Source organism: Salmo salar, chromosome ssa20 (genome assembly GCF_905237065.1).
Source record: "Salmo salar chromosome ssa20, Ssal_v3.1, whole genome shotgun sequence".
NCBI classification, from domain to species: domain Eukaryota; kingdom Metazoa; phylum Chordata; class Actinopteri; order Salmoniformes; family Salmonidae; genus Salmo; species Salmo salar.
In genome coordinates this window covers 1,202,600-1,229,166 of record NC_059461.1, presented here as the reverse complement: position 1 = coordinate 1,229,166, position 26,567 = coordinate 1,202,600, and the positions used below count along the sequence as shown (strand labels likewise).

At 42.1% G+C, this 26,567-nt stretch overlaps 2 protein-coding genes and 1 long non-coding RNA gene across 4 annotated transcripts in view; 1 reads left to right on the top strand and 2 right to left on the bottom strand.

Moving 5' to 3' along the window:
* The window catches only part of col4a3 (collagen, type IV, alpha 3), a 28,040-nt gene extending 18,835 nt beyond the window's left edge, over nt 1-9,205 (bottom strand). Inside the window, exons 1-3 of the mRNA XM_045704245.1 lie at nt 8,255-9,205; nt 7,886-7,929; nt 6,976-7,037 (exon numbers count right to left, since the gene is read on the bottom strand). The gene's annotated coding sequence lies outside the window, so the exon portion shown is untranslated. The remainder of the gene's footprint in view (nt 1-6,975; nt 7,038-7,885; nt 7,930-8,254) is intronic.
* A 428-nt stretch (nt 9,206-9,633) lies between these two features.
* LOC106579783 (uncharacterized) overlaps nt 9,634-26,567 on the bottom strand; it is a 45,040-nt gene continuing 28,106 nt past the window's right edge. For both annotated transcript variants that reach the window (XR_006761103.1, XR_001322738.2), the window contains one exon: nt 9,634-11,874. This is a non-coding gene — a long non-coding RNA (uncharacterized lncRNA). The remainder of the gene's footprint in view (nt 11,875-26,567) is intronic.
* col4a4 (collagen, type IV, alpha 4) overlaps nt 24,030-26,567 on the top strand; it is a 241,645-nt gene continuing 239,107 nt past the window's right edge. The window contains exon 1 of the mRNA XM_045704243.1: nt 24,030-24,282. The gene's annotated coding sequence lies outside the window, so the exon portion shown is untranslated. The remainder of the gene's footprint in view (nt 24,283-26,567) is intronic.

Genomic DNA, 26,567 nt, shown 5'->3' with positions numbered 1-26,567 from the left:
ATATACTTCTGTGTATTGATTTTAAGAAAGGCATTGATGTTTATGGTTAGATACAGTCGTGCAACGATTGTGCTTTTTTCGCAAATGCGCTTTTGTTAAATCATCCCCCGTTTGGCGAAGTCGGCTGTCTTTGTTATGAAGATATAGTCTTCACAGTTCGCAACGAGCCAGGCGGCCCAAACTGCTGCATATACCCTGACTCTGTTTGCAAGAGAAGTGACACATTTTCCCTAGTTAAAAGAAATTCATGTTAGCAGGCAATATTAACTAAATATGCAGGTTTAAAAATATATACTTGTGTATTGATTTTAAGAAAGGCATTGATGTTTATGGTTGGAGCAACGTGTACCTAAGCGATTATATGCAATGCAGGACAGGCTAGATAAACTAGTAATATCATCAAACATGTGTAGTTAACTAGTGATTATGATTGATTGATTGTTTTTTATAAGATAAGTTTAATGCTAGCTAGCAACTTACCTTGGCTTCTTACTGCATTCGCGTAACAGGCAGGCTCCTCGTGGAGTGCAATGTAAAGCAGGTGGTTAGAGCATTGGACTAGTTAACCGTAAGGTTGCAAGATTGAATCCCCGAGTTGACAAGGTAAAAATCTGTCATTCTGCCCCTGAACAAGGCAGTTAACCCACCGTTCCTAGGCCGTCATTGAAAATAAGAATGTGTTCTTAACTGACTTGCCTAGTTAAATAAAGTTGTAAAAAATGTATCGATTAAATCGGTCGACCTCTAATTTACACTGTCTGAGAAAATTCTGCACATGTTTTTCCTGTGTATATGCATGGGTAAAGGCTTCAAGCATCATTATTATGCCAAAGGTAACTATAATCCATAGTCTAAGTATGTATAAATAATTAAATAGTCAGTTTGTATTGATATACTCAGTAAATTTGGGGAGAGTCTATGGCCGCTTATACATTTTACCCCTTAGAAATGGCATTTCAGTTTCAATATCTCTGGCCCAGAAAGTCAGATTCTTACAAGGTAAAGTTATTCTGGTTCAGTACGGTCTCCCGCAATTTCTGATAGGGTCTATCATCTAAGAAAGATCCTTAGTGGGCAAAAGACCACAACTGTAGCTGAACACATCTGAATGTTCATATTTTCTGTATATTTGAATGTCTTAAAGCATAATAATTGTATGAAAAGTAACTATGAAGAATCCCGGAACGTGTTCCAGTCTGTGATAGTAAAACAGTCCTATAGTTTAGCATCTGCTTCATCTGACTACTTTTTTTATAGACTGAGTCACCGGTGCTTCCTGCTTTAATTTTTGCTTGTAAGCAGGAATCAGGAGTATAGAGTTGTGGTCCCTCTGGTTGCACATTTAACATGTTGATAGAAATTTGGTAGAACTGATTTAAGTTTCCCTGCATTAAAGTCTCCGGCCACAAGGAGCGCCGCCTCTGGGTGAGTGGTTTCCTCTTTGCTTATTTCCTTATACAGCTGACTGAGTGTGGTCTTAGTGCCAGCATCTGTCTGTGGTGGTAAATAAACAGCCACGAAAAGTATAGCTGAAACCTCTAGGCAAGTAGTGTGGCCTGCAATTTTTCACAATATACTCTACTTCAGGCGAGCAAAATCTAGAGACTTCCTTAGATTTCGTACACCAGCTGTTGTTTACAAATATACAAAGACTGCTCCGCCCCTCGTCTTACCGGCGTGGGCTGTTCTAGCTTGCCAGTGCAGTGTATATCCCGGTAGCTGAATAGCCATGTCGTCATTCAGCCACGATTCCTAGAAACATAGGATATTACAGTTTTTGATTTCCCGTTGGTAGGATATTCGTGATCGTACCTCGTCTAATTTATTGTCCAATGATTGCACGTTGGCGAGTAGTGTTGACGGTAACGGCAGCTTTCCCAGTTGCCTTCTCCATGTGCTGACCAGGCATCCGGCTCTATGTCCTCTATACCTGCGTCGCTTCCTCTTGCAAATAACGGGGATGTCGGCCCTGTGGGGTGTTTGGAGAATGTCTTGTGCTAGCGGAACACCTGCTCCAATATCCAATGATATGCGTGGCGCGAATTACAAATTCCTCAAAAATACAAAAACTTCAATTTTTCAAACATATGACTATTTCACAGCATTTTAAAGACAAGACTCTCCTTTATCTAACCACACTGTCCGATTTCAAAAAGGCTTTACAGCGAAAGCAAAACATTAGATTATGTCAGCAGAGTACCAAGCCAGAAATAATCAGACACCCATTTTTCAAGCTAGCATATAATGTCACAAAAACCCAGAAGACAGCTAAATGCAGCACTAACCTTTGATGATCTTCATCAGATGACACACCTAGGACATTATGTTATACAATACATGCATGTTTTGTTCAATCAAGTTCATATTTATATCAAAAAACAGCTTTTTACATTAGCATGTGACGTTCAGAACTAGCATACCCCCGGGGAATTTGCTAACAATTTATTAAATTACTCACGATAAACGTTCACAAAAAGCATAACAATTATTTTAAGAATTATAGATACAGAACTCCTCTATGCACTCAATATGTCCGATTTTAAAATAGCTTTTTGGTGAAAGCACATTTTGCAATATTCTAAGTACATAGCCCAGCCATCACGGGCTAGCTATTTAGACACCAGGCAAGTTTAGCCTTCACCAAAATCAGATTTACTATTATAAAAGTTTGATTACCTTTTGTTGTCTTCGTCAGAATGCACTCCCAGGACTGCTACTTCAATAACAAATGTTGGTTTGGTCCAAAATAATCCATCGTTATATCCGAATAGCGGCGTTTTGTTCGTGCGTCCCAGACACTATCCGAAATGGTAAAAATCAGGGTCGTGCGCATGGCGCAATTCGTGACAAAAAATGTCTAAATATTCCATTACCGTACTTCGAAGCATGTCAACCGCTGTTTAAAATCAATTTTTATGCAATTTATCTCGTAAAAAAGCGATAATATTCCGACCGGGAATCTCCTTTTCGGCAAACAGAGGAAAAATCACAAAGACGGGGCACGCGCCTAAGCCCGACAGTCCCTTGATCGGCCACTTGAGAAAGGCGATAATGTGTTTCAGCCTGGGGCTGGGATGACGACATTCAGGTTTTTCCCGGGCTCTGAGCGCCCATAGAAGACGTAGGAAGTGTCACGTTAGAGCAGAGATCCTTTGTAAAAGATAGAGATGGCAAAGAAGTTCAAGAAATGGTCAGACAGGCCACTTCCTGTAAAGGAATCTCTCAGGTTTTGACCTGCCATTTGAGTTCTTTTATACTCACAGACACCATTCAAACAGTTTTAGAAACTTTGGAGTGTTTTCTATCCAAAGCCAATAATTATATGCATATTCTAGTTACTGGGCAGGAGTAGTAACCAGATTAAATCGGGTACGTTTTTTACCCAGCCGTGAAAATACTGCCCCCTAGCCATAACAGGTTAAAGAACATCATCTGTGTTCTGTTAGAGAAGTAACTCTTTATCCACAATATAGCAGGGGGTATAAAACCATAACACATGTGTTTTTCCAGCAGCAGACTATGATCAATGTCTAAAGCCACACTGAAGTCTAACAAAACCAGTCCAGTCCCTAGACTTCCTGGCGCTGACGGAAACATGGATTACCACAGATAACACTGCTACTCCTACTGCTCTCTCTTCGTCTGCCCACGTGTTCTCGCATACCCCTAGAGCATCGAGCCAGCGGGGTGGTGGCACTGGAATCCTCATCTCTCCCAAGTGGACATTCTCTCTTTCTCCCCTGACCCATCTGTCTATCTCCTCATTTGAATTCCATGCTGTCACAGTTACCAGCCCTTTCAAGCTTAACATCCTTATCATTTATCGCCCTCCAGGTTCCCTTGGAGAGTTCATCAATGAGCTTGACGCCTTGATAAGTTCCTTTCCTGAGGATGGCTCACCTCTCACAGTTCTGGGTGACTTTAACCTCCCCACGTCTACCTTTGACTCATTCCTCTCTGCCTCCTTCTTTCCACTCCTCTCCTCTTTTGACCTCACCCTCTCACCTTCCCCCCTACTCACAAGGCAGGCAATACGCTTGACCTCATCTTTACTAGATGCTGTTCTTCCACTAATCTCATTGCAACTCCCCTCCAAATCTCCGACCACTACCTTGTATCCTTTTCCCTCTTGCTCTCATCCAACACTTCTCACTCTGCCCCTACTCGGATGGTATTGCGCCGTCCCAACCTTCGCTCTCTCTCTCCCGCTACTCTCTCCTCTTCCATCCTATCATCTCTTCCCTCTGCTCAAACCTTCTCCAACCTATCTCCTGATTCTGCCTCCTCAACCCTCCTCTCCTCCCTTTCTGCATCCTTTGATTTTCTCTGTCCCCTATCCTCCAGGCCGGCTCGGTCCTCCCCTCCTGCTCCGTGGCTCGACGACTCACTACGAGCTCACAGAACAAGGCTCCGGGCAGCCGAGCGGAAATGGAGGAAAACTCGCCTCCCCTGCGGACCTGGCATCCTTTCACTCACTCCTCTCTACATTCTCCTCTTCTGTCTCTGCTGCTAAAGCCACTTTCTACCACTCTAAATTCCAAGCATCTGCCTCTAACCCTAGGAAGCTCTTTGCTACCTTCTCCTCCCTCCTGAATCCTCCTCCCCCCCCCCTCCTCCCTCTCTGCGGATGACTTCGTCAACCATTTTGAAAAGAAGGTTGACGATATCCGATCCTCGTTTGCTAAGTCAAACGACACCGCTGGTCCTGCTCACACTGCCCTACCCTGTGCTTTGACCTCTTTCTCCCCTCTCTCTCCAGATGAAATCTCGCGTCTTGTGACGGCCGGCCGCCCAACAACCTGCCCACTTGACCCTATCCCCTCCTCTCTTCTCCAGACCATTTCCGGAGACCTTCTCCCCTTCCTCACCTCGCTCATCAACTCATCCTTGACCGCTGGCTACGTCCCTTCCGTCTTCAAGAGAGCGAGAGTTGCACCCCTTCTGAAAAAAACCTACACTCGATCCCTCCGATGTCAACAACTACAGACCAGTATCCCTTCTTTCTTTTCTCTCCAAAACTCTTGAACGTGCCGTCCTTGGCCAGCTCTCCTGCTATCTCTCTCAGAATGACCTTCTTGATCCTAATCAGTCAGGTTTCAAGACTGGGCATTCAACTGAGACTGCTCTTCTCTGTGTCACGGAGGCTCTCCGCACTGCTAAAGCTAACTCTCTCTCCTCTGCTCTCATCCTTCTAGACCTATCTGCTGCCTTTGATACTGTGAACCATCAGATCCTCCTCTCCACCCTCTCCGAGTTGGGCATCTCCGGCGCGGCCCACGCTTGGATTGCGTCCTACCTGACAGGTCGCTCCTACCAGGTGGCGTGGCGAGAATCTGTCTCCGCACCATGCGCTCTCACCACTGGTGTCCCCCAGGGCTCTGTTCTAGGCCCTCTCCTATTCTCGCTATACACCAAGTCACTTGGCTCTGTCATATCCTCACATGGTCTCTCCTATCATTGCTATGCAGACGACACACAATTAATCTTCTCCTTTCCCCCTTCTGATAACCAGGCGGCGAATCGCATCTCTGCATGTCTGTCAGACATATCAGTGTGGATGACGGATCACCAGCTCAAGCTGAACCTCGGCAAGACGGAGCTGCTCTTCCTCCCGGGGAAGGACTGCCCGTTCCATGATCTCGCCATCACGGTTGACAACTCCCTTGTGTCCTCCTCCCAGAGTGCTAAGAACCTTGGCGTGATCCTGGACAACACCCTGTCGTTTTCCACTAACATCAAGGCGGTGACCCGATCCTGTAGGTTCATGCTCTACAACATTCGCAGAGTACGACCCTGCCTCACACAGGAAGCGGCGCAGGTCCTAATCCAGGCACTTGTCATCTCCCGTCTGGATTACTGCAACTCGCTGTTGGCTGGCCTCCCTGCCTGTGCCATTAAACCCCTACAACTCATCCAGAACGCCGCAGCCCGTCTGGTGTTCAACCTTCCCAAGTTCTCTCACGTCACCCCGCTCCTCCGCTCTCTCCACTGGCTTCCAATTGAAGCTCGCATCCGCTACAAGACCATGGTGATTGCCTACGGAGCTGTGAAGGGAACGGCACCTCCATACCTTCAGGCTCTGATCAGGCCCTACACCCAAACAAGGGCACTGCGTTCATCCACCACTGGCCTGCTGGCCCCCCTACCTCTGAGGAAGCACAGTTCCCGCTCAGCCCAGTCAAAACTGTTCGCTGCTCTGGCACCCCAATGGTGGAACAAGCTCCCTCACGACGCCAGGACAGCGGAGTCAATCACCACCTTCCGGAGACACCTGAAACCCCACCTCTTTAAGGAATACCTAGGATAGGATAAAGTAATCCTTCTAACCCCCCCCCCCCCCTTAAAAGATTTAGATGCACTATTGTAAAGTGGTTGTTCCACTGGATATCATAAGGTGAATGCACCATTTTGTAAGTCGCTCTGGATAAGAGCGTCTGCTAAATGACTTAAATGTAATAATAATGTAATAAAACAGCCCCCACAATCTTTTATCATACATTTTTCTCAGCCAATCAGTCATTTGTATAAGTGCTGTGCTTGTTGGATGTCCTTCCCTAAAAGCGTGCTCCAAGTCTGTTATCAATTTGTTTACTGTAAAATAGCATTGTATATGGTCAATTACATTTTTTTCCATAAGTTTACTAAGGGTTGGTAACAGACTGATTGGTCAGCTATTTGAGCCAGTAAAAGGGGCTTTACTATTCTTGGGTACCGGAATTACTTTGCTCACCTCCAGGGCTGAGGACATACAGAAGGCTGAAATTGAAGATATGGCAAATAGGAGTGGGCTATAGGTGAGGCAGATGAACCTGTAGCCATATTACTTCAACAGTAATTAACAGTAGATCCCCTCTAAGCTTTGAATACATTTTAGTATGTGTACAGTATGTGATTCCTCCAGGACTCGAACCAACGACCTTAACATTGCTTCTCCCATGCTTTTTGAAAGCGAGCCGCAAAGGACCATATACATACAAGTTATCATAGTTGTCTGGATATGTGTAGGTCCCAGGCATCCCATCTTTCCCAGGTTTCCCCTGAAAAACAAAACCTCTGTTAGACACGGGTGTTTGTCAGTCTCTGTGTGTCTATGGGCCCTACTATTGTGAGCAGGACACATCCACGTGAGAATGATAATGTCCATAATACCATTGTAAAAGTCTACAGTATTTTAAATATGATATGAAGTGACTGGAGTCATTGTGCTAAAAGAGCCCCAGGTTCTCCTTGGTCGCCTTTGTCCCCTTGTAACGACTGTCGTGAGAGAGAGTGGACCAAAACGCAGCGGAGTTAGTGTTCATCATATTTAATTAAGAAAGAACACTATGCAAACAAAACAAGAAAAACCGACAGCCAAACAGTCCTGTCGGGTGAAACACAATGACAGAAACAATTACCCACAAAACCCCAACGGAAAAACATGCACTTATGTGTGACTCCCAATCAACGAACAACGAACTTCAGCTGTGCCTGATTGGGAGCCATACACGGCCCAAAACAAAGAAATACAAAAACATAGAAACAGAACATAGAACGCCCACCCAATGTAACACCCTGGCCTAACCAAAAGAAAGAACAAAAAACCCCTCTCTATGGCCAGGGCGTTACACCCCTTTATATCCACGATGCGCAGGGAGACCCTAAAAAAAGAGGAACATAAAAAATAATAATAATACTGACCGACAGACAGGCAGGCAGACAGACAGAAAATAAAGGATGGACAGCGACAGAAAGACAGAGCACAGCCCACAAGAAGTAGTATAAGTGCAATGGGATTTGAACTGGCAACTTTTGTACAGGCTCAAAGATCATGTAAAGTATTCATTTAAATCCAATCTGTTCAATTCAATACACAGTAATGATCCCCCATAGGCTTATAACTCACATGCTGGCCAGTACACCCCTCTCTCCTGTATCACCTGGCTCCCCCTGCATTCAGAAGAAAGTCAGGACACTGTCCTACTGTACTTGTGTGACAATATGATGTATGCGGGTAATAATGACAATAAAGCTGATTTGGGTGATGGTGATTGGTGATGATGGTGGCTAGTAACCAAAAGGTCACTGGTTCGAATCCCTGAGCTGACTAGGTAAAAAAAAATGTAGATGTGCCTTTGAGCCAGGCACTTAACCCTAATTGCCCCTGTAAGTCACTATATAAGAGCATCTGCTAAATTACTCAAATGTAATGGTGATGATGTCTGTCCGTGTGGATTGGTAAAAATTGGTCTCAGAGAAACCGAGTATGGTTTACCTTCAGCTCCTTGGGACCCTCTGCATACAGCTTTATGCCCTTCTGTCCAGGTATCCCGGGAGGGCCTTGGTCACCCTGAGAACAAAACATTTAAATGCTGTCACAATATATTGTACATTATATACACTACATGCATCCAGAACAAACTATACTGAGGCAGGATAATATGCAAGAAAGTTATACTGCATGTGACAGTGGAAAAGATGGGTATGACACAGGTAGGTTGGGCCTGGAATTACAGGGCTTGGACCTTCCTGACCCTGAAAAAATAAATAAAGCTGTTATACTGTAAATAGTGCAACACACTCCTCTAAAAGTCAGGAACTGAACAGGGACATCACTCAATAGCCGCTATCACATTGTTACTATATTGTTAGTGCAGTAATGTGAACAGTCAGCACCCTGGACAGCACCAAAACATCCAGGCAGACACACACACACACACACACACACACACACACACACACACACACACACACACACACACACACCGTTAGACAGACTAATGGAACAGAGTATTTACTATTAAACTGACCTTCTCTCCTTTTACACTTGTTAACCCAGGTATTCCCTGGAAATATGAATATTGAATAATCATTTAAAGTCAGTGATTTATACATACAGGAACAGCACATGGACCTAGAGGAATCATTAACAAGGACATTCAGAAAAAGCCTTTCAAAGTAAATATAGGTTAATAAGTAAAAGAGTGGACATATTGAACTTCATTTAGGTGTCAACTGACCGGAGTCCCGCTCGGTCCCTCCAGTCCAGGAAGCCATCCAGGTAACCAGGAAAATAACCACCACACAGACAGCGTGGTGAAGAAGGTGCAGCAGCGCCTCTTCAACCTCAGGAGGCTGAAGAAATTTGGCTTGTCACCAAAAGCACTCACAAACTTTTACAGATGCACAATTGAGAGCATCCTGTCGGGCTGTATCACCGCCTGGTACGGCAACTGCTCCACCCACAAACGTAAGGGTCTCCAGAGGGTAGTGAGGTCGGCACAACGCATCACCGGGGGTAAACTACCTGCCCTCCAAGACACCTACACCACCCGATGTCACAGGAAGGCCATAAAGATCATCAAGGACAACAACCACCTGAGCCACTGCCTGTTCACCCCGCTTTCATCCAGAAGGCGAGGTCAGTACAGGTGCATCAAAGCAGGGACCGAGAGACTGAAAAACAGCTTGTATCTCAAGGCCATCAGACTGTTAATTAAACAGCCACCACTAACATTGAGTGGCTGCTGCCAACATACTGACTCAACTCCAGCCACTTTAATAATGTAAACATTTATGAAAAATGTATCACAATGCCACTTCATATAATGTTTACATACCCTACATTACTCATCTCATATGTATATGCTGTACTCGATACCATCTACTGCATCTTGCCTATGCCGTTCTGTACCATCACTCATTCATATATTTTTATGTACATATTCTTAATTCCTTTACACTTGTGTGTATAAGGTAGTTGTGAAATTGTTAGGTTAGATTACGCGTTGGTTATTACTGCATTGTCGGAACTAGAAGCACAAGCATTTCGCTACACTTGCATTAACATCTGCTAACCATGTGTATGTGACAAATACAATTTGATTTGATTTCATAACCTTCGCTGACCCTAAAAAACAGTGGCCAGTCAGTCAATTGCACAAAAAAATATTTTTTTCTATAATATTTTTTGTGAATTTTTATTTATTTAATGAGAGAGATCATTTTTATTGAGGAGACATTAAAGATTGCGAGTCAGAAGTGCAGTGGGTCGGATTCCAACCCATGAAGACTCTGGCAGCCTAGGCTATACACGTGTACCACTTGACCACACACTAACCACTCGACCACACAGGCCACGATGCACATGAAATTATAACTGTAATATAGGGTGCCAGGAGTTTTCCTTGACCATGTGAAAACTATTTGTCCAAGTTACAATTATAGGGTCTGTGGTCAGCTAAGAAACTCCTGGCCATAGTAATAATAGGTAGCAGGCAAGTCCATTCTTCTCATTTTGGAATAGAAGCATAAACTCAGAGACATGTGAGTTATGGGTTGTGATTAATAGGGTACGCAAAACTTGTAAAAACATTTTACGTTTTGCAATGGAATACAAAAATATGAGTTAGTCCAGGTAGTCCCTCCCTGTGCTAGTCAGCTTTCTTCCGTTTGGTGCGCAATAAACACAACCCTGATGTAGGCAGGGTGGGAGGTCTCCTTATCTTGACACCATCTCTCCCTGGTGGTCCAAGATGTCCATCCACCTCAGCAGCGGTTGGGAAGTAGTAAGAGTCTCACTGTAAGTACAATATACTTTAGTCTTATGGTCCACAAAAAAACAGACAGTAGCTGTAGTTGGATTACACACCCAAGCACAGGGGAGAAAATACTCAGTGCCACTACTGCACCATGCAAACATATGCAAATTGTATAACACACACACACACACACACACACACACACACACACACACACACACACACACACACACACACACACACACACACACACACACTTATTGTACATTAAGTCCTGGCAATCCATGAAAGCTCTTTAAGAAAGAAAGATAAGTGTGAGCTGCACATCACAAGTTTACTGTAAAAGCTAAACAAGACCTGACACTATTGTACTGTATCTACCACTGTGGGGGAAGAAACTGGAAGGAAGGATGGACAGCTACATATATATGATTATCATGATTGAGATCACATGCGAGACAGCTGTGATGATGTCTAGCTTTTACGGTGATGTATTCAGACAGGTGAGGTAAGGTGCTTTGTGGTTACACCATAGCCGATGACATTTTCATAGGACTGAACATGGGGTGTCAGGAATCAAGCTACGACCCAGATGCAGACACGTTGAATTGACAATGGTTTAATAGTCCAACAGGGGCAGGCAATAGACAGGTCAAGGCAGGCAGGGGTCAGTAAACCAGAGGTGGGGCAATTGTACCGGACGGCAGGGTCAGGGTAGGCAGAGGTCAACAAGCCAGAGGTGGCGCAAAGGTACAGGTCGGCAGGCAGGCTCAGGGTCAGGGGTAGGCAGAGTGGTCAGGCAGGCAGGCTCGGAGTCAGGACAGGCAAGGGTCAAAACCAGGAGGGCGAGAAAAAGGAGAGACTGGGAAAAGCAGGAGCTGAGAACAAAAACGCTGGTCGACTTGACAAACAAGACAAACTGGCAACGGACAAACAGAGAACACAGGTATAAATACACAGGGGATAATGGGGAAGATGGGCAACACCTGGAGGAGGGTGGAAACAATCACAAGGACAGGTGAAACAAATCAGGGCATGACATGGGGATCTTGTTTAAAAAATGTATTAAACACATTTGCATGTTCAACTGTCATTAGTTCATAGACAACACTCACGAGAAGATAAACAAATACATTTAAATGTTATTTCATTAAAATGTAGTTTGTTCACTCTTGGAAACCTTATTTATCAATTGAAATATCATAGGATAATGATTGAGATCACATGATTGACGACCGTGATTGATGACAGGTAAAGTAAGGTGCTTAGTGACATTTGACACGATATTGGCAGCACTTACTGGCAATCCAGCAGCTCCCAGCACCCCAGGTAACCCTGGGTATCCACTGTCCCCCTGAAACACACACATTGATAGGGCATCAGACATGTGTATACGTGTCTGTGTGTGCATGTGCATGCGTGTGTGTTAGCTTCCATAATTACTTCACATCCAAAAGCAAGACTGTACATTTGTCCCATTGCATCCTGGGGTCCCTGATGGCCCCATTGGTCCTTCATTTCCTGGAAGAGACTAATTCATAGGGCCATTCACAGATAAACACTTCACAACAATAATACAACACTGTATGTATACTTACATGTTGCAGATAGCTTACAGTACACTAGGAAAAGCCTGACTTGATCAGGAAAAACAATGGTCCCAAAACTTAGAATGTAGAAAGTGTACGCTTTCAAGAAAAATTCTCTGACTTGCTTCAGCTGACCAAAAGGATTTTTTATGTTAGTGGAAGACGTTTAAATTGTTAGAGGCTAGTAAAAATGTAGGCTAGTCCATTAGTAACTGTATCTTAAATAGTAGTGGGATTGTAACATTAGAAGTATTGACTGCAGTAGTAGTGGAAATAGTGACTATAGCTCAGTAGTAGTAGAAGTAATAGAAGTAGTAGGAGGAGTAGTAGTATTGCCTGTGGGAGAACTAGGCCTAATAGTAGTAGAAGTTGCACTGTGACTGTTGTAGAGAGATAGGCTTAGTCGGGTAATCATATGGGTTAGTGGTGGTAAGTAGTGTAGCTATTGAAGAGTGTTTAGTGAGTGTGGGATTTTTATAGTGGGTTATTTTAGTGGGTTGGAGTGAGCTGTGTGGCATAATCAGTCTTAGAATGTGTCCTATAATTTTAACATTCTGAAAGTTTCACGGCAGTTAAACAGTTAATCAACAGTGGGAAGTGGGCTTAATAAAGGTAGTTGATAGAGTTACTAAAACAGCTGTATATCTTGAATGGTAGAAGTTATTTCTGTTCTGATTATAGATTTGAAAACCATAGACTAAGATTTCATACACTAAGTTTTTGTCCAAGTTGTAATGAACGTGGTCAAATCGTCAGTTGCTTCTAAAAGTTAAAAGAAAAATGTAGTTGACGTGGTTACTAAAACAGCTGTAATATTTATATTCTGATTCCAGATTTTAATAGTGGAGACATAAGGAGTGATGAGACAAGACAACAGCCAGTTGTAGATGTGTTGCAGAACAGTTGACTAAAGACGGGACATTCAGATCAAAAAGACGAGATGCGCGATTCCAAATCAAATCAAATTTTATTGGTCACATACACATGTTTAGCAGATGTTATTGGGGTGTAGCGAAATGCTTGTGTTTCGACAGTGCAGTAATATCTAACAAGTAATATCTCACAATTTCACAACATATACCTAATACAGACAAATCTAAGTAAAGGAAGGGAATTAAGAATATATTAATAAATGGAGCACTAGTCACTTTAATAATGTTTACATATATTGCATTACTCATCTCATGTGTATATACTATCTACATTGCTTGTCCATATATTAACCTCTCTAGGGCAGGCGGGACGAATTCGTCCCACCTACGCAACAGCCAGTCTAATCCAGTGGCGCGATTTTCAAATACCTTAGAAATGCTATTACTTCAATTTCACAAACATATTACTATTTTACAGCTATTTAAAGACAAGACTCTCGTTAATCTAACCACACTGTCTGATTTCAAAAAGGCTTTACAACGAAAGCAAAACATTAGATTATGTCAGCAGAGTACCAAGCCAGAAATAATCAGACACCCATTTTTCAAGCTAGCATATAATGTCACAAAAACCCAGAAGACAGCTAAATGCAGCACTAACCTTTGATGATCTTCATCAGATGACAACCCTAGGACATTATGTTATACAATACATGCATGTTTTGTTCAATCAAGTTCATATTTATATCAAAAACCAGCTTTTTACATTGGCATGTGACGTTCAGAACTAGCATACTTCCGGGGAATTTACTAACAATTTACTAAATTACTCACGATAAACGTTCACAAAAAGCATAACAATTATTTTAAGAATTATAGATACAGAACTCCTCTATGCACTCGATATGTCCGATTTTAAAATAGCTTTTTGGTGAAAGCACATTTTGCAATATTCTAAGTACATAGCCCAGCCATCACGGGCTAGCTATTTAGACACCCGGCAAGTTTAGCACTCACCAATATCAGATTTACTATTACAAAAGTTTGATTACCTTTTGTTGTCTTCGTCAGAATGCACTCCCAGGACTGCTACTTCAATAACAAATGTTGGTTTGGTCCAAAATAATCCATCGTTATATCCGAATATCGGCGTTTTGTTCGTGCGTTCCAGAAACTATCCGAAATGGTAAATCAGGGTCGTGCGCATGGCGCAATTCGTGACAAAAAAAATCTAAATATTCCATTACCGTACTTCGAAGCATGTCAACCGCTGTTTAAAATCAATTTTTATGCCATTTTTCTCGTAAAAAAGCAATAATATTCCGACCGGGAATCTCCTTTTAGCTAAACAGAGGAAAGAAAACAAAGCTTTCGGTCGACGCGGGCACGAACCTGAGTCTCACAGTACTGTAACCAGCCACTACCCAAACGCGCTACTTTGTTTCAGCCAGAGCCTGCAAAGCCACGATTCAGCATTTTGCCGCCTTCTGAGAGCCTATGGCAGCCGTAGGAAGTGTCACGGTACAGCTAAGATCCTCACTCTTCAATAAACAGAGACAAGAAGAACGACACCTTGTCAGACAGGCCACTTCCTGCATGAAATCTTCTCAGGTTTTTGCCTGCCATATGAGTTCTGTTATACTCACAGACACCATTCAAACAGTTTTAGAAACTTTAGGGTGTTTTCTATCCAAAGCCAATAATTATATGCATATTCTAGTTACTGGGCAAGAGTAGTAACCAGATTAAATCGGGTACGTTTTTTATCCAGCCGTGTCAATACTGCCCCCTAGCCCTAACAGGTTAACCTCTTACATCTAGACGTTCCGCTAGCGGAACACCTGCTCCAATATCCAATGATAGGCGTGGCGCGAATTACAAATTCCTCAAAAATACAAAAATTTCCATTTTTCAAACATATGACTATTTCACAGCATTTTAAAGAACAGACTCTCCTTTATCTAACCACACTGTCCGATTTCAAAAAGGCTTTACAGCGAAAGCAAAACATTAGATTATGTCAGCAGAGTACCAAGCCAGAAATAATCAGACACCCATTTTTCAAGCTAGCATATAATGTCACAAAAAACAAAACCACAGCTAAAAGCAGCACTAACCTTTGATGATCTTCATCAGATGACAACCCTAGGACATTATGTTATACAATGCATGCATGTTTTGTTCAATCAAGTTCATATTTATATCAAAAACCAGCTTTTTACATTAGCATGTGACGTTCAGAACTAGCATACCCCCAGCAAACATCCGGGGAATTTACTAAATTACTCACGATAAACGTTCACAAAAAACATAACAATTATTTTAAGAATTATAGATACAGAACTCCTTTATGCACTCGCTATGTCCGATTTTAAAATAGCTTTTTGGTGAAAGCACATTTTGCAATATTCTGTTGGGGATAGGGGGCAGTATTTGCACGGCCGGATAAAAAACGTACCCGATTTAATCTGGTTACTACTCCTGCCCATTAACTAGAATATGCATATAATTGTTTGATTTGGATAGAAAACACCCTAAAGTTTCTAAAACTGTTTGAATGGTGTCTGTGAGTATAACAGGCTTTGATATCGTTAAAAAAAAAAAAAATAAAATAAAATAAAAATTTGATTTGATTTAATGAGCTATCGCATGGAAACTAACAGAAGCACACACCTAGCACTGCATGAAATGCTTACAGGTCGACCCATGCCTGTGCCAGCTCTAGGAGGGCTCTACAAAGGTCCCTCATTAGAACATTTGCAAACAGAGTTAAAATAATATGTGAAACAACTAACTGAGATACATGAAGCTATTTATCTCCAGGAAAAGAAGCAGGTTCCTGAACCAGGACTGAGGGTGATACCAGGAGATCTGGTCTACATCCGAGTGTTCCGGAGGAAGTGGAACCAGCCAAGGAGAGAGGGTCCCTACGAGGTGGTCCTAGCAACACCAACAACCATCCAATTGAAAGGAAGGAACACGTGGTACAATCTAAACCACTGCACCAGAGTCCCGGAGGGGAGAAGGAGGCGACCACCGAGCCATAACGGGAGCAGAAGATGTCGGTGCGCCAGGCAGGAGCCAGGATGTCGATGCGCCGGACAGGAGCAAGGATACCGATGCACCCAGCAGGAGTCAGGAGTCAGGAGTCAGGAGGAAGCTGAGGGAGAAGCAGACCAAGGAGCAGCAACCAACAGCCAGCAGATATTCTTGCCTGAAGAACCAGAGAGTCCAGGGATGGGGAGGAGTGACATGCCTGTTACTCCTGACGATATACCTACTCTGGCAGATACCCCTGACAGAAGCCCTTTCCAATGGAACAAATAAGTACAACCAGAAGAATGGGAAAGAGACTTCCCTACAATCGATTCTTTCCCTGATGGAAGTACTTTCCAATGGAATGAAGAAATGCCACCAGGAGAAGGGGAAGGAGATTTTCCCACAATCGATTTCTCAGTCCTCGAATGGTCTCCTGAGCAGACAATGGAAACCAGAACAACTGAAGAGAGGTGAAATGGCCTTGACAGCAACAGTAGCAAACCTAGGAAACATGGTAACAGACCCATCTACAACCATAAAGTATGCCAAAAGTAAGGTAAGAAGACAAGTTTCTACTAAATCCCATTTGAAAAAGAATAGGATTACAAGATTTAAAAGGCACTCGCACATCTGAGCTGAATTGTTACAAAAAAGACCAGCTAAAGCAAAAGAACACTCTGTGATGTTCACAACCACATATACTTTGAATTCGTGAAAAGTGGGAGGGGTGGTTAAGAAACATTGGCATATTTTATCATCGGACCCAGCTTTGCCGGCTGAATTCAAGAATCCACCACTCATTGTGTATAGGAGAGGTCGCAATTTGCGCGATAAATTGGTTCATGCCAACTGCCAGCCACGAAAGAAAATCAGCCAGGCTCTTTTACGCCCTCTACCAAATGGTAGCTATAAATGTAGAGGATGCGCACAGTGCAACAATATGATGAAGTGTGAATATTTCTGCCATCCACACACAGGAAAACGGTTTCAAATTAACGATATCATCACGTGCACCACCACCCATGTTATTTACATTATTAAATGTCCATGTGGGCTCTGCTATGTCGGTAAAACCTCCCGCTCTCTCAAACAGAGAATTAGTGAACATAAAAGTTCAATCAGGAGAAACGACAGGGATTATCCAGTCGCAGTACATTTTAATGACCAAAAGCATGACATTTCTACCTTTAGATTTTGTGGTATAGAGAAAGTCAAGATATCAGACAGGGGAGGTGATATTAAAAATACTCTGAGCAAAAGAGAATGTTTTTGGATTTTCACCCTCCAGACATTATTTCCTAAAGGACTTAATGATGAAATGCCTATGTATGTTATGTTGTGAATTTAAAATATGTTCCTATTTAAGATTACTTAGTTTTTTCGTATGATGTACCCAATGATTAATGAAAACTTGCTATGTCCTCCTTGTGATTTTATGGACGTGTTCGGTGCGTCTTGTCTATACACTTTTGTAATATTTGTGAAATGCATATTGTTATGTTTGGTAGCACTTATTTATTTTTCCTTTGCCTCCAACCCCTTTCCATACGTGGAACGGATGTGGGTGGGGCTAGGTCTACATAGAGGTGCTGTTTTCAGAAAATTCACAAAAGCTCTGACGAAGACCGTAAAGGCCGATATGTAAGCTTATTAAATAGCAGTGATACTATCAAGAACAGTGTGCGGTTTCTTTTTTTCCTTCAAAAAGAATAGGATTACCATCCCCATTCCATCCCAAACAATAACAGAAGTAGAAATTCAGAGGTCACTTTCAGTTAGGAGAACCAGACCTCTACCAGAAATAGCACTCTGTGGATGGTCCCATTATCAGACGATGGGAGAAGCCATCTGGGATGCAATCTAAGAATAAACAAACGAGAAGCTAATTGGCTGATTAACATGGAAAAGCGTGACCAAACGGTAGGTGAAGAATACATAATATAAATAGTTAGCACTAAACGGTCTGAAGGGAATATTTTGACTATCATCCATATTGACACCACTCTAGAGCCCCCAATAAGACAGAGAAGGGATATGACTGAAGCAAAAACAACAGCAGTAACGGCTGCAGTAAAAACAACAGCAGTAAAAACCCAGCTACTGTCCTGTGATGACGTTGCCCTCTCTCTGGGAACAGGGAGCACAGTTGACCCCCTCCCCCTTGCACCAACCCCCTACCTACCTCTCCCTACCCAGGCCCTGTGAAAACGGTCGTAAATTCCAAAGGAAATGTCCTGCCTAACAGGCCACAGTTGAGACAGAGAGGGGTTTCATAGAGAGACACAGGAAATTCTTCCAACTCACAGAATTGGGGAACCGAACGACATTTATGTTCTGGAGAAGGTATAAAAGGTCGGTGAAGAATCCAGCTACGAACTGGTCCGCTTGGTACAATTTTGTGATACTCAGAAGAGACAATATAGCCATATTACCATAATACTGTTTATATAATAGCCTCAGCTATGGGACTTGCATCTAAATGGTTGTATAAAATGTATTTAATACGATTAAAGCTATTTGGAATACAGTATGTAGAGAGGCTATGTACTGATGCTAATGTGATAGAATTGTATTTCTGTTCAAAGCTTAACTCAGTTATCGGCACCCCCCAGGGACACAGACAAGACCTGGCGTCATGAGACAGCCTTTTTCTGTCATTCCGAATAAAACACCCACCCAGGGTTACTTTCTTCAGACCAGGCCTCCACTCCATTGCGAGTTGGCCAATAGGTTTGACCATCCAATTCCTCTACTGAAAGTTAACTTTTATACTACCGATACCAACAGAATAAGAACAAGTCTTTGATATTAATTATTAGTCTGCAGCTAAGTACTCGATATCATCGAACGCGAAGACCGACGAAACATTCATTCTATAACGACATTAATGAATGTCGCTTTGAAAGATCCATTCTAACAGAGAGAGAACGCGGACAAAACTCTCCAACAGAACAGAACTCTCCAACAAGGATCCCGACACACACTGAGCGTAAATATATATTGATTGCAATTGTTCCCGAATGAGTGAGCGTTCATGTGCAAAGGTTTAGCATATCAATTATTAATATTAATGAACTCTGTGTGCCTTCACAGCTGCCCTTTATGACCCTTTGTTTTAACAAGACACCAGCCATGCCTGTTTAGCCCACTAGGGCACATTACTCTACCGATTCTTTGGGACGATAATTACTGTTTGTATGCTTTCTGTGAATTACTTAGTTTAGTAAATAAATGATTTTAAGACAATTGATGTAAGGATGACTTTAGTAAAGGCTGGATTCGTGCAGATAGAACAATTTAACCTGTTGGGGATAGGGGGCAATATTTGCACGGCCGGATAAAAAACGTACCCGATTTAATCTGGTTACTATTCCTGCCCAGTAACTAGAATATGCATATAATTATTGGCTTTGGATAGAAAACACCCTAAAGTTTCTAAAACTGTTTGAATGGTGTCTGTGAGTATAACAGAACTCATATGGCAGGCACAAACCTGAGAAGATTCCTTACAGGAAGTGGCCTGTCTGACAAGTTCTTGTTCATCTTGGCTCTGTTTATTGAAGACTGAGGATCTTTGCTGTAACGTGACACTTCCTACGGCTCCCATAGGCTCTCAGAAGCCGGGAAAAAGCTGAATGATATCGAGGCAGCCCCAGGCTGAAACACATTAGCGCGTTTGGATAGTGGCCTGTCAGAGGACCATCAGACTGGGGCTCGTGCACGAGGGTACGAGATGTTTTTATTTTCTCTCTCTTTGAACGTAAACACGCTTTCCCGGTCGGAATATTATCACTTTTTTACGAGAAAAATGGCCTAAAAATTGATTTTAAACTGCGGTTGACATGCTTCGAAGTACGGTAATGGAATATTTCGATTTTTTTGGACTAATTCGTCCCACCTACGTAACAGCCAGTTGAATCCTGTGGCGCGATTTTCAAATACCTTAAAAATCCTATTACTTCAATTTCTCAAACATATGACTATTTTACAGCTATTTAAAGACAAGACTCTCGTTAATCTAACAACACTGTCCGATTTCAAAAAGGCTTTACAACGAAAGCAAAACATTAGATTATGTCAGCAGAGTACCCAGCCAGAAATAATCAGACACCCATTTTTCAAGCTAGCATATAATGTCACAAAAACCCAGAAGACAGCTAAATGCAGCACTAACCTTTGATGATCTTCATCAGATGACAACCCTAGGACATTATGTTATACAATACATGCATGTTTTGTTCAATCAAGTTCATATTTATATAAAAAAACAGCTTTTTACATTAGCATGTGACGTTCAGAACTAGCATACCCCCCGCAAACTTCCGGTGAATGTACTAACAATTTACTAAATTACTCACGATAAACGTTCACAAAAAGCATAACAATTATTTTAAGAATTATAGATACAGAACTCCTCTATGCACTCGATATGTCCGATTTTAAAATAGCTTTTTGGTGAAAGCACATTTTGCAATATTCTAAGTACATAGCCCAGCCATCACGGGCTAGCTATTTAGACACCCGGCAAGTTTAGCCTTCACCAAAATCAGATTTACTATTATAAAAGTTTGATTTCCTTTTGTTGTCTTCGTCAGAATGCACTCCCAGGACTGCTACTTCAATAACAAATGTTGGTTTGGTCCAAAATAATCCATCGTTATATCCGAATAGCGGCGTTTTGTTCGTGCGTCCCAGACACTATCCGAAATGGTAAATCAGGGTCGTGCGCATGGCGCAATTCGTGACAAAAAAAAATCTAAATATTCCAATACCGTACCTCGAAGCATGTCAACCGCTGTTTAAAATACATTTTTATGCAATTTATCTCGTAAAAAAGCGATAATATTCCGACCGGGAATCTCCTTTTCGGCAAACAGAGGAAAAAACACAAAGACGGGGGCGGCCAGTGCACGCGCCTAATGCCCATTGTCCCTTGATCAGCCACTTGAGAAAGGCGATAATGTGTTTCAGCCTGGGGCTGGGATGACGACATTCAGGTTTTTCCCGGGCTCTGAGAGCCTATTGGAGCCGTGGGAAGTGTCACGTTACCGCAGAGATCCTTTGTAATTGAATGAGATGTCAAAGAAAGACAATAAATGGACAGGCCACTTCCTGTAAAGGAATCTTCTCAGGTTTTTGCCTGCCATTTGAGTTCTGTTATACTCACAGACACCATTCAAACAGTTTTAGAAACTTTGGAGTGTTTTCTATCCAAAGCCAATAATTATATGCATATTCTAGTTACTGGGCAGGAGTAGTAACCAGATTAAATCGGGTACGTTTGTTATCCAGCCGTGTCAATACTGCCCCCTAGCCCTAACAGGTTAAAGATAAACGTCTTGACAAACAAACGACAGTGTCTGTGAGTATCCAGACGTGCAAATGCTGCCCCCTAGCCCTAACAGGTTAATGCAACCGCTGTGTCAGATTTCAAAAAAGCTTTATGGCAAAAGCTCACCATGCGATAATCTGAGTACAGTGCTCAGCCACCAAAACAAGCCATACAGATACCCGCTATGTTGTGGAGTCAACAAAAGTCAGAAATAGCATTATAAATATTCACCTACCTTTGATGATCTTCACCGGAATGCACTCCCAGGATTCCCAGTTCAACAATAAATGTTCGTTTTGTTTTGATAAAGTCCATATTTATGTCCAAATACCTCCTTTTTGTTCACGCGTTCAGTTCACTATTCCAAATGCAGAATGCGCGAGCACAAAGTTCAGACGAAAAGTAAAAAAAGATCCATTACAGTTCGTAGAAACATGTCAAACGATGTATATAATCAATCTTTAGGATGTTTTTATCATAAATCTTCAATAATATTCCAACTGGACAATTCCTTTGTCTTCAGAAATGAAAAGGAACGCAGCTCGCTCTCACGGCTGCGTATGTGACTGAGCTCAGGCCATTCTGCCAGACACCTGGTTCAAATTGCTCTTATTCTCTCCCCATTCACAGTAGAAGCATGAAACAAGGTTCTAAAGACTGTTGACATCTATTGGAAGCCTTAGGAAGTGCAATATGACCCCATTTATACTGTATATTGGATAGGCAATCACTTGAAAAACTACAAACCTCAGATTTCCCACTTCCTGGTTGGATTTTTTTCTCTGGTTTTTGCCTGCCATATGAGTTCTGTTATACTCACAGACATCATTCAAACAGTTTTAGAAACTTCAGAGTGTTTTCTATCCAAATCTACTAATAATATGCATAGCTTAGCTTCTGGGCCTGAGTAGCAGGCAGTTTACTCTGGGCACACTTTTCATCCGGACGTGATAATAGCGCCCCCCCAAGCCATAAGAAGTTAATTTTCTAAATTGTAATTACTTTCCTACTATGGCCTATTTATTGCCTTACCTCCTCACGCCATTTGCACACACTGTATATAGACTTTTTCTATTGTGTTATTGACTGTACGTTTGTTCATTCCATGTGTAACTCTGTGTTGTTGTTTGTGTCACACTGCTTTGCTTTATCTTGGCCAGGTCGCAGTTGTAAATGAGAACTTGTTCTCAACTGGCCTACCTGGTTAAATAAAGGTGAAATAAAAAAATAAAAAATAATTACAATATTTGAGTAATCCATATTATCAAAGATTTTACAACTAAACTGGCTGGGGAAAATGGTGTCAAGAATGGATGTATGGGTGGAAGCACAGAAGTTAGAGGCCCCATTTAAGTATCGAATAGATTATAAACAACCATATGAATGTTTTAACAGCACAGAAGGACAGCATGAGATGGGGAAGTTTAAAGGCAAATGTGAGACCACATTGCACTTTACTAAGGACACCATTTGGAATGCAGACACTCCAGAAAGGGCTACGTATAAAGCAGCTGGGAGTTGGTGGGAAAAGTAATTACTCATGATAATTGTCAAAATCAAACTCCAGCACTACCATTAATTGCACCATATGAAGAACAGACTTTGGTAGTGGCAGATTTCTTCTGGATATGTGGAGGGCAAAAATTAAGGGCAACATTACCAAAAGGATGGACAGGCCTTTGTGCAAGGATTAGGTTGATTCAACAGATACTATCACCGAATTGAATCCTAGTGATACTAAGCAACAAACTTCAAAACATAGAGTAAGGAGGGAATATTAATCTGACCCCAAAGTTTATTTAGATGCAATAGGACAACCTAGAGGAATCCCCAAAGAATAAAAAACGAGAGATGAGATTAAATCAGGATTTGGATCAATATTTCGGTGGATATCACCTAATAAAAACCTAATTATATTTACTATAACCAACAAAGATGCATTAACTATACAGACTCTGCATTGACAGCTTTAGGAGAACAGGTACAGGCTACTAGCAAAATGACATGGCAGAATAGGCAGGCTTTGAATTGGCTCTTGGCTGAGAAAGGTGGAGTCTGTAATGTTCGGAGAAGAATTTCCAGTACTATGGGGATTTTCCAGTACCTAGATTGTTCTCCCAGAAGTAGTGAGCAGAATCAACATAGGGTTAATTAGTAGACATGTGTAAGCAGAGTAAAGGCTGAGCCCAGGTGAATGTACAGAGCTGGATCAACATAGAGTTAACCATTAGACATGTAAAAACAAAACGTAAGCAGAATCCATGGGAGTGTACAAGGCTGGATCAACATGGAGTTAATCACTAGACATGTAAAAACAGAACGTAAGCAGAAATTGTACCTTAATTAACATAGGCACCACAAGCCATGTATCTGTAATAAGAAAATATGCTTGTACTAATCAAATAATATTAGACATACACATATGTTGGGAACATATATATGTAATACATGTATTTTCTTTGTATTAGCACTATGGTGACGCCACCAATATAATCTAAGATGAGCATAAATAAGTCCGAGTTGGTGTGAACAAGCCAGAAGTGAGACAGGAAGATAATAGTGGCGAAATGCCAAGGGGTGTTAATCATTTACAAAGAGAGGAGTGACCATGTATGTTATGTAAAGGCAAAACTGTATAAAAGCAGAGTGCTGAGACAGGAGAGGTCAGTTGTTCCATGGAATTGCTCGGCTTCTGTTACTTTTCAAATAAAGTCTATTTGAATTCACGAGTTCCGGTATCTGAGAAATATTTGGACCAATATTTCCACAATATTCCCAAGCAACTAAACAGCTCAGGCTGCTCAGCAGCACAAATGTGTTTTGTGCCTACCTCCTCCCACCTCCTGAAGTGGTCAGCCAGATCTGAACTTTTGTGTGTCTTTACCAGTCTTTTCAATACGATCTTCATATTCTGATAGCAGAAGTTGCAGGTAAGTGTCAAATGTAGACAAGACCTTGCAGTTCTGAATGACATCAGCTGGGGGCTGTCATATCACAGTTTGCGAGGTACAGTCACCAGGCCAAATCCTCAATTGAGATCAGGACCCTTATTCACAAAGAAGATCTATACTGAACAAAAATCTAAACGCAACATGCAACAATTTCAAAGATGTTACTGAGTTACAGTTCATGTAAGGAAATCAGTCAATTCAAATAAGTTCATTAGGCCCTAATCTATGGATTTCACATCACTGAGAATACAGATATGCATCTGTTGGTCACAGATACCTTCATAAAAAGCATGAAAATATCACGACAATGGGCCTCAGGATCTTGTCACAGTAGGCCCAATGTGCATTCAAATTGCCATCAATAAAATGCAATTGTGTTTGTTGTCTGTAGCTTATGCCTGCCCATACCATAACCCCATCGCCACCATGGGGCACTCTGTTCACAACATTGACATCAGCAAGCAGCACGACACCATACCAGTTACAGTTGAAACCTGGATTAATCCATGAAGAGCACACTTCTCCAGCGTGACAGTGGCCGTCAAAGGTGAGCATTTGCCCACTGAAGTCAGTTACGACGCTGAACTGCAGTCAGGTCAAGACCCTGGTGAGGACGACGAGCTTCCCTGAGACAGTTTCTGACCGTTTGTGTAAATATTCTTCAGTTTCAGGCGGTTTGCTGATGTCAACGTTGTGAACAGAGTGCCCAATGGTCGCGGTGGGGTTATGGTATGGGCAATCATAAGCTACAAACAATGAACACAATTACATTTTGTCGATGGGAATTTGATTACAAAGAGATACCGTGACGAGATCCTGAGTCCCATTGTCGTGCCATTCATCCACCGCCATCACCTCACGTTTCAGCATTATAATGCACGACCCAATGTCGCAAGGATCTGTACACAGTTCCTGGATACTGAAAATGTCCCAGTTCTTCCATGTCCTGCATACTCACCAGATATGAAACCCATTTGGGATGCTCTAGATTGACGTGCATGACAGCGTTTTCCAGTTCCTGTCAATATGAAGCAACTTCGCACAGCCATTGAGGAGGGTGGGACAAGATTCCACAGGCCACAATCAACAGCCTGATCAACTCTATGCGAAGGAGATGTGTTGTGCTGCATGAGGCAAATGGTGGTCACCCCAGATAGTGACTGATTTTCTGATCCATGCCCCTATCTTTTTTTTAAGGTATCTGTGACCAACAGATGCATATCTGTATCCCCAGTCATGTGAAATCCATAGATTATGGCCGAATGAATGTATTTAAATTGACTGATTTCCTTATATGAACAGTAACTCAATCTTTGAAATGTGTGCATGTTGCGTTGATGTTTTTGTTCAGTGTATATATAAATTCCAGTCCTACTTTATCAAAGGCCTTTTAAAAATCAGCTATGAATATCAGGCCTGGCTTCTTAGATGTTTCATGTTGTTCTATTATTTCTAGTAGTTGTCGTATACTGTCTCCAATGTATCGTATGAAAAAAACCTGTCTGATCAGGATGAACAATACCTGGTAAATGGTATGTATTTTGCCAGTATTTTTGCATAACAACACTGATGTGCGAGAGGCCTCCAGTTTTTTAGATAGTTTTTACACACCTACATGTGCGTGCGTGTTTGTAAACGAGTGTGTGAACGTGCGCATGTCAACTTCATAGCATTCAGATATTTGCAGACCCCATCATTTTTTCCGTAACCTGGTGTCCCCGTAGAGTTTAGTATAGCTGTCCATCAATAAAGAGTTTGAACACAATGACAAAAACACGCGTATCCCTCTCCCTCGGTTGCTTCTGTACAGGATACAGTCTCTTGCAAATTTTGTTTATCTCCCAGGGGGAAATTGGTCATTAAGACCGAATTTTGTCACTTTGAGCTCGTTTCCCCTGATTTTCTTCAGCTCCTTCTGTTGGTAGTGTTAAAATTTTGCGATGATAGCAGCAGCGACTTCTTCATCACCCTGTTTTCCCTGAGTATACACTCCATGTTGGAATTGAGGATTTTTACCTTGGCTGTGAGTGCCTTGTTCTCTCCTTGGAGCTTGAGAATTTCACTCTGACTAAATTCCAGGCTCCCCCTCAGCCCTGCAAACTCCTCATCCAGCTTTTCAAGTGTTGCATGGATTCAGACAAGAGCACTAGCCTCTACTTCCACTCTCTACTTTAATGGTAAGTAAGTTGTCCGTGTCTGTAGATTAATCTTTCTTTTTTGAGTGGGTTAGAGTTCTCTTGTTGTGAGGTAGCCAGATCTGTGAT